This window comes from Macrotis lagotis, chromosome X, assembly GCF_037893015.1.
Source record: "Macrotis lagotis isolate mMagLag1 chromosome X, bilby.v1.9.chrom.fasta, whole genome shotgun sequence".
Taxonomy (NCBI): Eukaryota; Metazoa; Chordata; class Mammalia; order Peramelemorphia; family Peramelidae; genus Macrotis; species Macrotis lagotis.
This window is the reverse complement of record NC_133666.1, coordinates 72,649,605-72,661,449: the sequence shown is the minus strand read 5'-3', so window position 1 is coordinate 72,661,449 and position 11,845 is coordinate 72,649,605.

The window sequence follows — 11,845 nt, the reverse complement described above, 5'->3', positions numbered from 1 at the left end:
GTAAAGGGGAGAGAAAAAATATTAAAATTAAAAAAAATAATAGTAATAATTGTAGGTATGGCCAGGTGGCACAATGGACAAAGCACCAGCCCTGGAGCCACGAGCCCCCGAGTCCATATCCAGCCTCATAAACCCAATAATCACCCAGCCATGTGACATGCAAGCCACCCGATCCCCACTGCCCTGCAAAAACCAAAAAGAAGAAAGAAAAAAAAGACCCAAAATAAAATAAAATAGTAATAATAGTAGGGGTGGCTGGGTGGCAGACAGAGCATTGGCCCTTGAGCCAGGAGCACCTGGGTCAGAATCCGGCCTCAGACACCCAAAGATCATTCTGCTATGTGGCTCCAGGCAGGCCAGCCAGCCCCACCTGCCCTGCACCCTCCCCCAAATAATAATAACAAAAAATGTGCTTCAGTCTTTGTTCCAACACCATCAACTCTGTCATGAGTGGATCACATTCTTTATCATAAGTCCATCACAAAAGTTACTTCCATATTTTTCCAACGTTGCCATTGCTGATCGCAACTCCATCCTTTCTTATTTCTCCACTACCATGTACTATATTTTTTCTCTCCTTTCACTCTGACTCTGCTGTAGGGTCGCTGAGTGGCGCAGCAGACAGATCCCTGGTCCTGGGGCCAAGAAGCCCTGAGCCCCCATACCACCCCTTAGGCCCAGAATCCACCTGGCCCTATGGTCCTGGGCAGGCCTTCCAATCCCAGCCCATATTAAAACCATGAGCTTATCCAGAGTGGGGTTGTAGAATTAATCCATAGACCTGAACTGGGAGCCTGCAGCTGAGTAACCAGGGCACGGGGGACAATTAGGTGGTACAGTGGAATCCCTGAGCCCCCATACCACCCCTTAGGCCCAGAATCCACCTGGCCCTATGGTCCTGGGCAGGCCTTCCAATCCAAACCCCTTGCAAGAAGTAATGTGTTATATCTGAACACTGTCCCCCCAATGGTCCATCCTCTCCTCCTTTATTCACATCCCCACCCCTTCCCCCTACTCCCCCCTCCTTCTTACTCCAGATGTCTATACCCCATTGAGTATATTTGCTGTTTCCTTTCCTAGCCATCTCTGATGAGAGCAAAGGTTCCCTCATTCCGCCTTGCCTCCCCCCTTCCATAACATTGCACTAGCTCATTGTAATAAAAAAATCTTATGTGAAATATCTTGGACTATTCCCCCTCTCCTTTTTCTTTCTCCTATTCCATTTCCCTTTTTTTCCTATTGACTCCATTTTTACACCATATTTTATCTTCTAATTCAGCTTTCTCCTGTGCTTCAACTATAAAAGCTCCCTCTACCTGCTCTATTAACTGAGATGGTTCATATGAATATTATCAGTATCATTTTTCTATACATGCAGTTCATCCTCATTAAGTCCCTCATATTTCCCCCCTCTCCTCCAATCTCCATGCTTCACCTGAGTCCTGTATCTGAAGATCAAACCTTCTGTTCAGCTCTGGCCATTCCAAAAGGAACCTTTGAAATTCCCCTGGTTCATTGAAAGTCCATCTTTTTCCCTGGAAGAGGACATTCAGCCTTGCTGGGTAGTTCATTCTTGGCTGAATTCTAAGCTCTTTTGCCTTCCGGTATATTGTATTCCAAGCCCTACAAGCTTCCAATGTAGATGCTGCTAAGTCCTGAGTGATCCTGACTGCAGCTCCACTATATTTGAACTGTGTCCTTCTGGCTGCTTGTAATATTTTCTCTTTGACTTGGGAGTTCTGGAACTTGGCTATAATATTCCTAGGGGTTGGTTTTTTTGGGATCTCTTTCTCTGGGGGATCGGTGGATTCTCTCCATTTCTATTTTGCCCTCTGCTTCTAGAATATCAGGGCAATTTTCCTGTAGTAATTCTTTGAAAGTAATGTCAAGGCTCTTTTCCTGATCATGACTTTCAGGTATTCCAATAATTTTTAAATTATCTTTCCTAAGTCTGTTTTCCATATCAGTTGTTTTTTCAATGAGATATTTCACATTTTCTTCTAATTTTTCGTTTTTTTGGTTTTGAAGTATTGATTCCTGATTTCTGGAAAATTCATCAATCTCCCTGAATTCTATTCTTTGTCTGAAGGATTTGTTCTCCTCAGAGAGTTTTCTTATCTCTTTTTCCATTTGGCCAATTTTGCTTTTTAAAGCATTCTTCTCCTCAATAACTTTTTTTACTGTTTTATCCATTTGACCTAAGCTGTTTTTTAGCATGCTATTTTCTTCAGCATTTTTTTGGATTTCCTTGACTAGGCTGCTGACTTCATTTTCATGTTTTTCCTGCATCTCTCTCCTTTCTTTTCCCAGTTTTTCTTCCAACTCCCTCATTTTATTTTCAAAGTCTTTTTTGAGCTCTATCATAGCCTGAGTCCAATTTCTGTTTTTCTTGGAGTCTTTAGATGCAGGAGCTTGTGCTTCCTCATCTTCAGACTGAGTATTTTGATCCTTCTTGGGCTCATTTGCAAAATATTTCTCAATGGTCTTCCTCTTATTTCTTTGCTTGTTCATTTTCCCAGCCTAAGCCTGTTTTTTTGGGGTGCTTCCTGAGCTTTTGGGATACTCCCACAAGTATCTCAGTGTGTGAGGTTCTGTCCTCCCTCCTGGTCTGTGAATGAACATAAGTGCCCCACTCTGCCACAGGGCCGAGGTGGGGGGGTCCTGTTGTTCTATGGGGGGGCCTAGGCTGGGATCAGGATCTGAATGTGGTCAGAGCCCCGGAGTACTGTTCCAGAGGCAGAGGACAGAGCTCAGCAGTCTTTCTCTCTCTTCACTCCCCTCCCTCAACTCAATGGGCTCATGCCCTGGGGGCTCCTGCTTACGGGCTCCACCTGCTTCTGTTTCCTGGATTTGGGCTGCGGAAAGACCAAGCTGCTGGCTGTGTGCCCTGAGGGTTAGGTTCCACGTGCTCGCTCTGGCAGAGGTCCCCAGCTGTTCCCCCACTTTGTGCTGGTGCTCCCCAGGGTGCAGCTCAGGAGACTCCCCCGCTGCTGTGAGCCTCGGCTCCCAGCACCCTGGGGCTGCCTCCGGGAGGCTGAAGTTCTTTGGCTCTGGCGGGCCACCCCTCTGGCAGGCCACCCCTCCGACCCCGGGGAGCAGAGCCTTTCTGCTCTTTTCCAGATTACCTTGAGTAGGGGAACTGCCTCACTGGGTCCCTTTGTGGGTACTGTCTCTTGAAAGTTTAGTTAGAGTCCTTAGTTTATGAGTTTTTATCAGAGAGCTCCTAAGACTGGATCCCTTCATGTTGCCATCTTGGCTCCGCCCCCTCTCTCTTTTACTTTTTTGCAAGGTGGTGGGATTGACTGGCCTGTCCCGGACCATGGGGCCAGGTGGTTGCTGGGACTCTAGGGTGGTATGTGGGTTTGGGGCCTCTTGGCCCCAGGGCTGGTACTCTGTCCACTGTGCCACTCAGCTACCCTACAGCACATTTTAGAAGAGGGACAGAGTGAACGGATAGAGCAAATATAATTTATAGTAGAGGGGAGGAATGGATGTAGGAAATTATAATCAGCAACAGCAATAGTGCAAAAATATGGAAATAACTTCTGTGATGGACTAACTTCTGTGATCCACCTGAAAAAAAAGAAAGATACATTGACAGTAGGTGGATGATTCAGAACATAAAGTCAGGTGTTGATTCCCAGACCAGAGCTTTGGGCACTGTTTTCAACCTTCCTTTGTCAACCACTTCACAGAGTCAGAATTTAGAATCTGTAATTAGTGGGGCATTGGTATGAGACATAGAACAACTCTGATGCAAGGCCTGCAGTTTGATGATTACTGAATGAATGGGAAATGAGGACACATAAGCACAGAATTTCAGAGACCCTAGAATGCTTTGTTCTTAGAAGAAAAATCAAGTCTATCGTGTTTAAGATATGAGAGATAATATGTAAAATCCCAATAATGATCTGGTGAGAAGCAGGAACTGGACTCAGTTTATCTCTCTGATGTGCTACCTGCTGAGAATGCCCATGAAGACTTCTTAGATTATGTGTGTCAGTTAAGTCACCAGGTTACATTTGTGGAGGTAACTTTCACACAGTTGTTCCAAAAGCTGATGGCATTAGAATCATAATTTCAATCTGTCCTGATGCCTCTGCTTTTTTCCTAAAAATCAACAGTATGATGAATATAGGTTATTGACTGCAATTCTGAAAATAGTTTCTGGAACAGTGTGGTAAATTGGAGAATTGTATGGGAAAAGGGCAATGTTTTTCCTCCCAAAGATTGAAGAAGGAAATTATCATGAGTGGAAATTTCAAAGAGAAATCAAGGATTTATTTTTGAAAATAAAAATATATGCAGAACTCCTCTCTGAACCCTGAGTCCCCCTTTCCAAAGAGTGGTGTCTAATGTATATGTTTCAGATTTGCCTAATGGAGTTATTATTCATCTCAAGTTCACATCTCATATCCATCTCATGCTGCCGGTCACTGTATTTTGGAGAGTATCTTTCTCCAAAGAAGTGGACAAATGGAGGAGCAGCCCTGGGTGTCCAGGTGGATCCCTAGGATCCGGACTCCTCATGCCTCCTTTCTCCTTTGTCTTCTTAAAAGGATAAAGGTGGACCTGGTTGACTTAACCACCATCAGTGCAAAAAAAGAGTTAATCCCTAGAGAGAAGCTATTGGCATTTTTCTTCTTTGTTTTTCCTCCCCCATTTGATGAGATGAATGTGTAGGAATACTAGTCAGCTAAATCACTAGACATTGGTTGTTATTTTTTAAGTCTTTTTCTGTAAGACTAGGTGGAGAAGAAGCTTGAACAAGCCACACTGGAGTATAGATTTCTCTTTCTGCATCTAAGGTGTGGAGAGCTGCTTAGAGGCCCTGGAAGAAGGGAAGCCTTTGGTAGTGGTGGTGGTAAATGACAAACTGATGGATAATCATCAGTTATTTTTCCTTCTTTCTCAAAGAAGACCATGCCATTAAGGAGGTGATTCTATGACACGTAAGTGAATTGGATTTAAGTGAGGGGGGGTATCTGTTGCAGTCACCAGCCTCATTTTCTCCTTCAGAGTCATCTGGGTCCAATGGCCAGATATAGATCAAGATGACTGGAAATGGCCCTGAATGCAGTTGGAGACCTTGGCTTTTTAATACTAAGGTGTTTCCCAGGTCAGAGTTTGACTGAGGCAACATCCATTCATTAATTAAGGCCAGGTAAAAGAGAGATGAGTCAAAGAGGCCAAGAGTGACTACATTTACTCAAAAGTAACAGTGAGACTCTTAGGGTTTCTCAGTGATTAAGGCAGGTAAACAGGAGACAAAAAAGCAGCTTTTGGGTTCCTGGACTTATTGAAGTAGCACTCTGTACCATGTGAGTTCCACTAGGCAAAACCCCTTCACCGCTAGTTTGGGACCACTGAAGCTGCGTGGGTTTCATTGAGCCCAAAGCACACTTGGAAGGGGCTGAGAAAGTGTTGATCTCTTAGTGAAAAGAAATGAGCTTAGCAACCCTTCTACTTCCTCCTCTGTTCAGCTGTAAAGAGAAGTAATGGGCAAGACAGGCTCCCCTAGAGAGCTTAGAGTTAGCTGCACATGCAGGTAGGTAGTAGACTGGCATTGACTCTTTGAAGGCTGTGATCATTTGGAGGCCTACCACTCCCCTCACCCCAACGACCCTATGCCATTCACGAAGTTCAAAGTAGGAGCTAGCTGGCACCACAGTTGGGCCTGGAGGCAGGAAGTCCTGAGTTCAAATCCAGCCCCAATCATTGACTAGCTGGGTGAACTTGGACAAGTCACTGAATGTGTGCCTGTCCTAAGAGCACCTCCCTCTGATGGTGGTTGTGAGAAGCCAATGAGAGGCTGTTTCTAAAGTGCTGATACAGTTCCTGATGCTGCAGAATTCTTAGCTATATTTATTATTACTGAGACTGTGTATATGTCTCTGGGAATTGGGAGACATGTGGCCATTTAGACATGTTGGATTTTTAGGAAGAATTTTTGCCCTCAAGATGCCCACTGGTGCTCCTGAAGAAGTGATATTTTCCAATACAACAGGTGTGTTAGAATTTGGGAATGGCTCCTATGATCACAGCAGGGCCACTTATTTAAATTGCTTAGTGAGAAGGAAAGTGAAGACAGTGACTGTCACTTATGTAGTGTTTGGAGGTTGGTCAAGGATTTGTGTGGCTTGGCTCATGTGACCCTCATGACAACCTGGGGAGCTAAGTGCTCCATTTTACAGATGGGGACAACTGAGGCTTGACCAGAGCCACCCAGCTAGTCAGTGTCTGAAGCGAACTGTGGACCAGGCCTTCCTGATGCCTGCTCCCCTCCTTCATGATGGAGGCCTAAACAAAGCCTTAGTTCCAGGGTTTCCTGATTTTCTTTCCCTACTGGATGTTAGCTGATTTCCTGAGGACCAGATCTGTGATCACTCTTCATGTGTTTAAATATTCATTCACTTTTGGTTTTTATTTTATTTTTGATACACATCACTCCTGAAAGTGTCTAGTGATTTTGAAAGACTAAAGATATTTGTACAAAGCAATTTTTAACCATGATTCCAGGGGCTCCCCACCTCCAGACACAGCAGTAATGGTCTCAGGCTGCAGATTGGGAGGGACAGCCAATGCAGCAATTTGTTTTGCTTAACTATGAATCTTGTTTACAAAGTTCATTTTGTTTTGTTTTCTTGTTTTCAGTTCTGGCGGCATGATGGGAGACAGGAGGCAAGAAACAGTCAGACTTGACAATTGAGAAAAATTTAATTGTTAAAAGTGTGTATGGCATAATATTTATTCTGATCTCAACAGTTGTAGGGCCAGTGGTTCTGTTTTTGTGTGTCTCCTCTTGATAGCCCAAGATTACACTCCCTCCTGGCTTAGAAGAGGGTCTTCAGGTGCAGTGGTACACCCCATTGGCAGGCCTATTCTCAAAGTCCTTCTTCCTTGGTAGTTGAAGTATGATCAATGGCAGTAAATTCAAATCTCCTGATTTTAGGAGATTTCATGAAACCTTTAAGATGATAATTGTCTTAACTTGCTCATTTCATCGGTGCAACAATCAGGCACAATTTGGGGTATCTACGATGGAGAATACCCTCTGTATCCAAAGAAAGAACTGTGGAGTTTAAACAAAGACCAGAGACTGTTACCTTTAATTTTAAAAAGTTATCTCATTATGTAATTTTTCTATCTCTCATTTTATTTTTTCCTTAAGGATAAGATTTCTCTCTCATCACATTCAATTTAGATCAATGTATACGATGGAAAAACCATAAAGACTATCATACTGCCCTCTGTGGGGGGGTGGAGGGAAGGAAGCAAGATTGGGGAGAAAATTGTAAAATTCAAAAAACAATAATGAACATAATTGTCTTAAGAAAAAAGTCAATCAGAGACATCACCAACTCAGAATGGGGAGTCACTTGGTTGGAAGCTTTTTAGACTCCACTCTTTCATTTATCTGGACTTCCAAATAAATAAAGTAAGTTTGGAGAATAGGGAGTGGAGAAGGGCAGAGGAGCAGAGTCTGAAGGAGAGTTTACTGCTCCAGTTGGCAGGGGGCAATGCCCTCAGGCTCTTACTTGTCGACAGATTTAAAATCCAATCTCTTGCAGAGACCATTGGTCCTCATTGATGGAGTGGGCCAGGAGACAGGGTGACTGCCAGACTGAGTGAAGCCAGGCCTGGAAGTGCCATAAAACAGAGGAGGAGGCAGGAGGCAAGCCTGGCAGATCACTTGGTTGGTTAATCCTTGCACAGGAATGGAGTGTGCTTCATAGATTAAGGGCGAACCCAGACTGACATGATTCTATAAGAGGAAATTAACTGTCACCTTGCTAATTGATTTATGCAAATCCACTTTGGCTTATGGGAAATTCAGCTGCTTTGGGGCTTGATTCTTTGTCATCCAAATGCTAGCCCAAGGCTTCCACCTCAGAGCATTAAAGAGCAAGCCAGCAAGCCCTGTTTTGGAGATAGTGAACCAACTTTCCTGATTGACAGAAGACTCTGCAGAATGAGTCCATCTTTCTGTCAGCCTGTACCGAGTTTCCCCAATCCTGTCCTCACCTTCTAGGTCATCTGCCTGAAATAAAAGCCAACAGGCCTTGATGGATTTTCTTGCCCAGAAGCTGATGTATTTTAGGCATGGACTGCAGGCATCTGTGTCTCTAGTAATGTATGTGCCTCAGCTACATTCCTCCAAGTGTTTGCTTGGTGGTGTTGCTTAGGACGATCCTAGAATATCATACTTGTGGCAACTGGAGTCCAGACATGGGAAGATTTTCTAAAAAGGGTTTTAGCCAAACATCACTACTGAACTTCAGTAAAACTCATGAAACTTGCTCAAAGGTTACCTAAAGTAATTCCTTTCCATGTCTGGACTGTCACACTTGGGTGTCACCCCTTGTCCCAGCCTCCATACTCACTTGGTCTCTTGGCTCCAATGACCTTTCCTGCTCAAGCAGTCCTAGTTTGGATGCAATTTCTTCTAGTCTGACTGTTTTCTTTTCAATTTGTATATTTGAAGAACGGTCTTTATACTTGATTATGTTTGTCACCCTTACCCTCCCTTACCCTTTTCTGACGGTTGGCCACTGAGGATACCCCCAGTTGTTTATAGTTATGAATAAGATGTTACGATTTTGTTGTTACAGAGAGAATAGAATTTCTCAGGACGGAATGAAAGTGGGATCAGAATCTAAACCTATATTCAAATCTCAGAATAGGAATAAAACAAATGTAAAAAATACTGGCAAGGCACCATTGTTCAGCAGTCTTATCCCATGTGCCCTCATTCCTCATCTCTCCCCCCTCCTCCCATCATCATATTTTCAAGCTGTCATTTAGTTTAGTTTTTTTTTTTTTTTAGGTTTTTGCAAGGCAATGGGGTTAAATGGCTTGCCTAAGGCCACACAGCTTGTCATTTAGTTTTAATTACTTCCTTTCCAAGAATTTAACTCTTGACCATCTCAGCCTTCCTGCTGTTCCCAAGGGCAGTTTCAAAGTCATCTGAGCACACTGTCCTGTGATGGCATTGTCCAAGCCTCATCCTTAACCAAAACTCAGTGGAGGGAAATGAGAAAGGATGTGTTGGACTGATATCAAGGGTATAGCGAAATTGTGGTTTTGTCTCTGATATACAGACAGACTTTCCTTAGTGTGGGTCTCTGGTATTTAAAGGCAGAGACCCATAGTAAAATCTGTATGTCTGTTTGAACAAATGCAAGACTTTTACTTGTAGGTTAATGTTGCCATGGAATGGACCTCCTGGAACCTAATGTGTTGCTCTTTCTGTTTTAGCACCCTTCTTTTTTTAAAAAAAAATTTATTAGTTTTCGAATTATATACCATGGTAGTTTCTCCCCATCATTTTCTATAAGGTTTTGAATTTTACACTTCTCCCCCCTTCCCTCCCTCCACCCCCCCCGAAGGCAGTCTGATAATCTTTACATTATTTCCATGCTTTGCATTGATTGAAATGGAATGTGTTGAGAGAGAAATCATGTCCTTGAGAAGAAAATAAAATATTAGAGAAAGCAAAATTATGTAGTACATAAGACACCTTTTTTATTGAAGTAATAGACTTTGGTCTTTGTTTAAATTCCACAATTCTTTTTCTGGATACAGATGGTATTTTTCATTGAAGGTACTCTAAAATTGTCCCTGATTGTTGCACTGATGGAATGAGTTAGTCCATCAAGGTTGATCATCACCCCCATGTTGCTGTTATGGTGTATAATGTTCTTCTGGTTCTGCTCCTCTCATCCAACATCAGTTTATGCAAATCTTTCCAGGCTTCCCTGAATTCTTATCCCTCCTGGTTTTTAATAGAACAATAGTGTTCCATCATATACATAGACCACAGTTTGTTAAACCATTCCCCAATTGAAGGATATTCACTTAAGTTCCAATTCTTTGCTATACAAATAGGCCTGCTATGAATATTTTTGTACAAGTGATGTTTTTACCCTTTTTATTGATTTCTTCAGGGTATAGACTCAGTAGTGGTATTGCTGGTTGAAAGGGTATGCATATTTTTATTGCCCTTTGAGCATAATTCCAGATTGCTATCCAGAAAAGTTGGATGACTTCACAGCTCCAACAACAATGTATTAGTGGCCCAGATTTCCCACATCCCTTCCAACATTGAACATCATCCTTTCTGGTCATACTGACCAATCTGACAGGTGTGAGATGGTACCCCAGAGCTGCTTTAATTTACATTTCTCTAATCAGTAATGATTGAGAGCAATTTTTCATATGACTATGGATTGCTTTGATTTCCTCATCCGTAAATTGCCTTTGCATATCCTTTGCCAATTTGCCAATTGGGGAATGGCTTGTTTTCTTTTTTTATAAATTTGACTCAGTTTTCTATATATTTATTTATTTTTTATTTTTCTTTTAGGTTTTTGCAAGGCAAATGGGGTTAAGTGGCTTGTCCAAGGCCACACAGCTAGGTAATTATTAAGTGTCTGAGGACGGATTTGAACCCAGGTACTCCTGACTCCAAGACTGGTGCTTTATCCACTATGCCACTTAGCTGCCCCAGTTTTCTATATATTTAAAAATGAGTCCTTTTATTTCCCAATTTACTACATTTCTTTTGATCTTGGATACAATGATTTTGTTTGTGCAAAAGCTTTTTAATTTAATATAATCAAAATTATCTAATTGATTTTTAATGACGTTCTCCATCTTTTTCTTGGTCATAAACTGCTTCCTTTTTCATAGATCTGACAGGTAAACTATTCTTTGATCTCCTAGTTTTCTTATAATATTTTTTATGTCTAAATTCTGTACCCATTTTGATCTGATCTTGGCATATGTTGTGAGATCTTGGTCTAATCCAAGTTTCTGCCATAATAATTTCCAATTTTCTCAACAGATTTTAATATAAGAGAGACTCCTTATCCCTGAAGCTGGACTCTTTGGGTTTATCAAACAGCAGATTACTATAATTGTTTCTTGCTGTCTCTTTTGCACCTTATCTATTCCACTGATCCACCATTCTGTTTCTTAGCCAATACCAGTTTTGATGACTGATGCTTTATAATATAATTTTTGATCTGGTAAGGCTAAGCCACTTTTTTTGTTCTTTTTTCATTAAATACCTGAATATTCTTGACTTTTTTTCTCTATATGAATTAAGTTACAATTTTTTTTCTAGTTCATTAAAGTAACTTTTTGGGAGTTTGATTGGTAAGGCAGTATACAAGTAATTTATTTTAAGTAGAATTGCCATTTTTATTATATTTTCCCGGCCTATCCATGAGCTATTGATACTTGCCCAGTTATTTAAATCTGGTTTTATTTGTAGCACCCTTATTGAGCTGTTCAAATCAATAGATTTAACATCATTGAAACATTTTCCTCCTGGTAAGCCAGAATTGTTCTCTGAATTGTTGGATAAAGTTGTGGGATTTACACAATGAATACCAGTCTCACTCATTTGAAGAGGCATAAATACACTCATTGACAAGCCTTCCTAAGACATTGCAATGAAATCAAGTCCTCTTTAGTGTATTTTTTGCAGAATAACATGCCTATAACAAAATATTTACATCTAAAGGATATATCCAAAGTTTATCACTTGAACATTTGTATGTCTTTGTTCTGATTGTCTTAGCTAGTGTTAGCTTTTTTGTCAGTGCACCTCATATTGGAAAGCTTGTGGTGCCTTAAAACAATTAACAAATTCAGTGAAGTAGCAGGATATAAAATAAACTCATATAAGTCATCGGCATTTCTATATATGAACAACAATGCCCAAGAGCAGGAGATAGAGAAATTCAATTTAAAATAACTGTAGACCACATTAAATACTTGGGAATCTATCTCCCAAGCCAAACCCAGAAACTGAATGAACACAATTTTAAAGCACTTC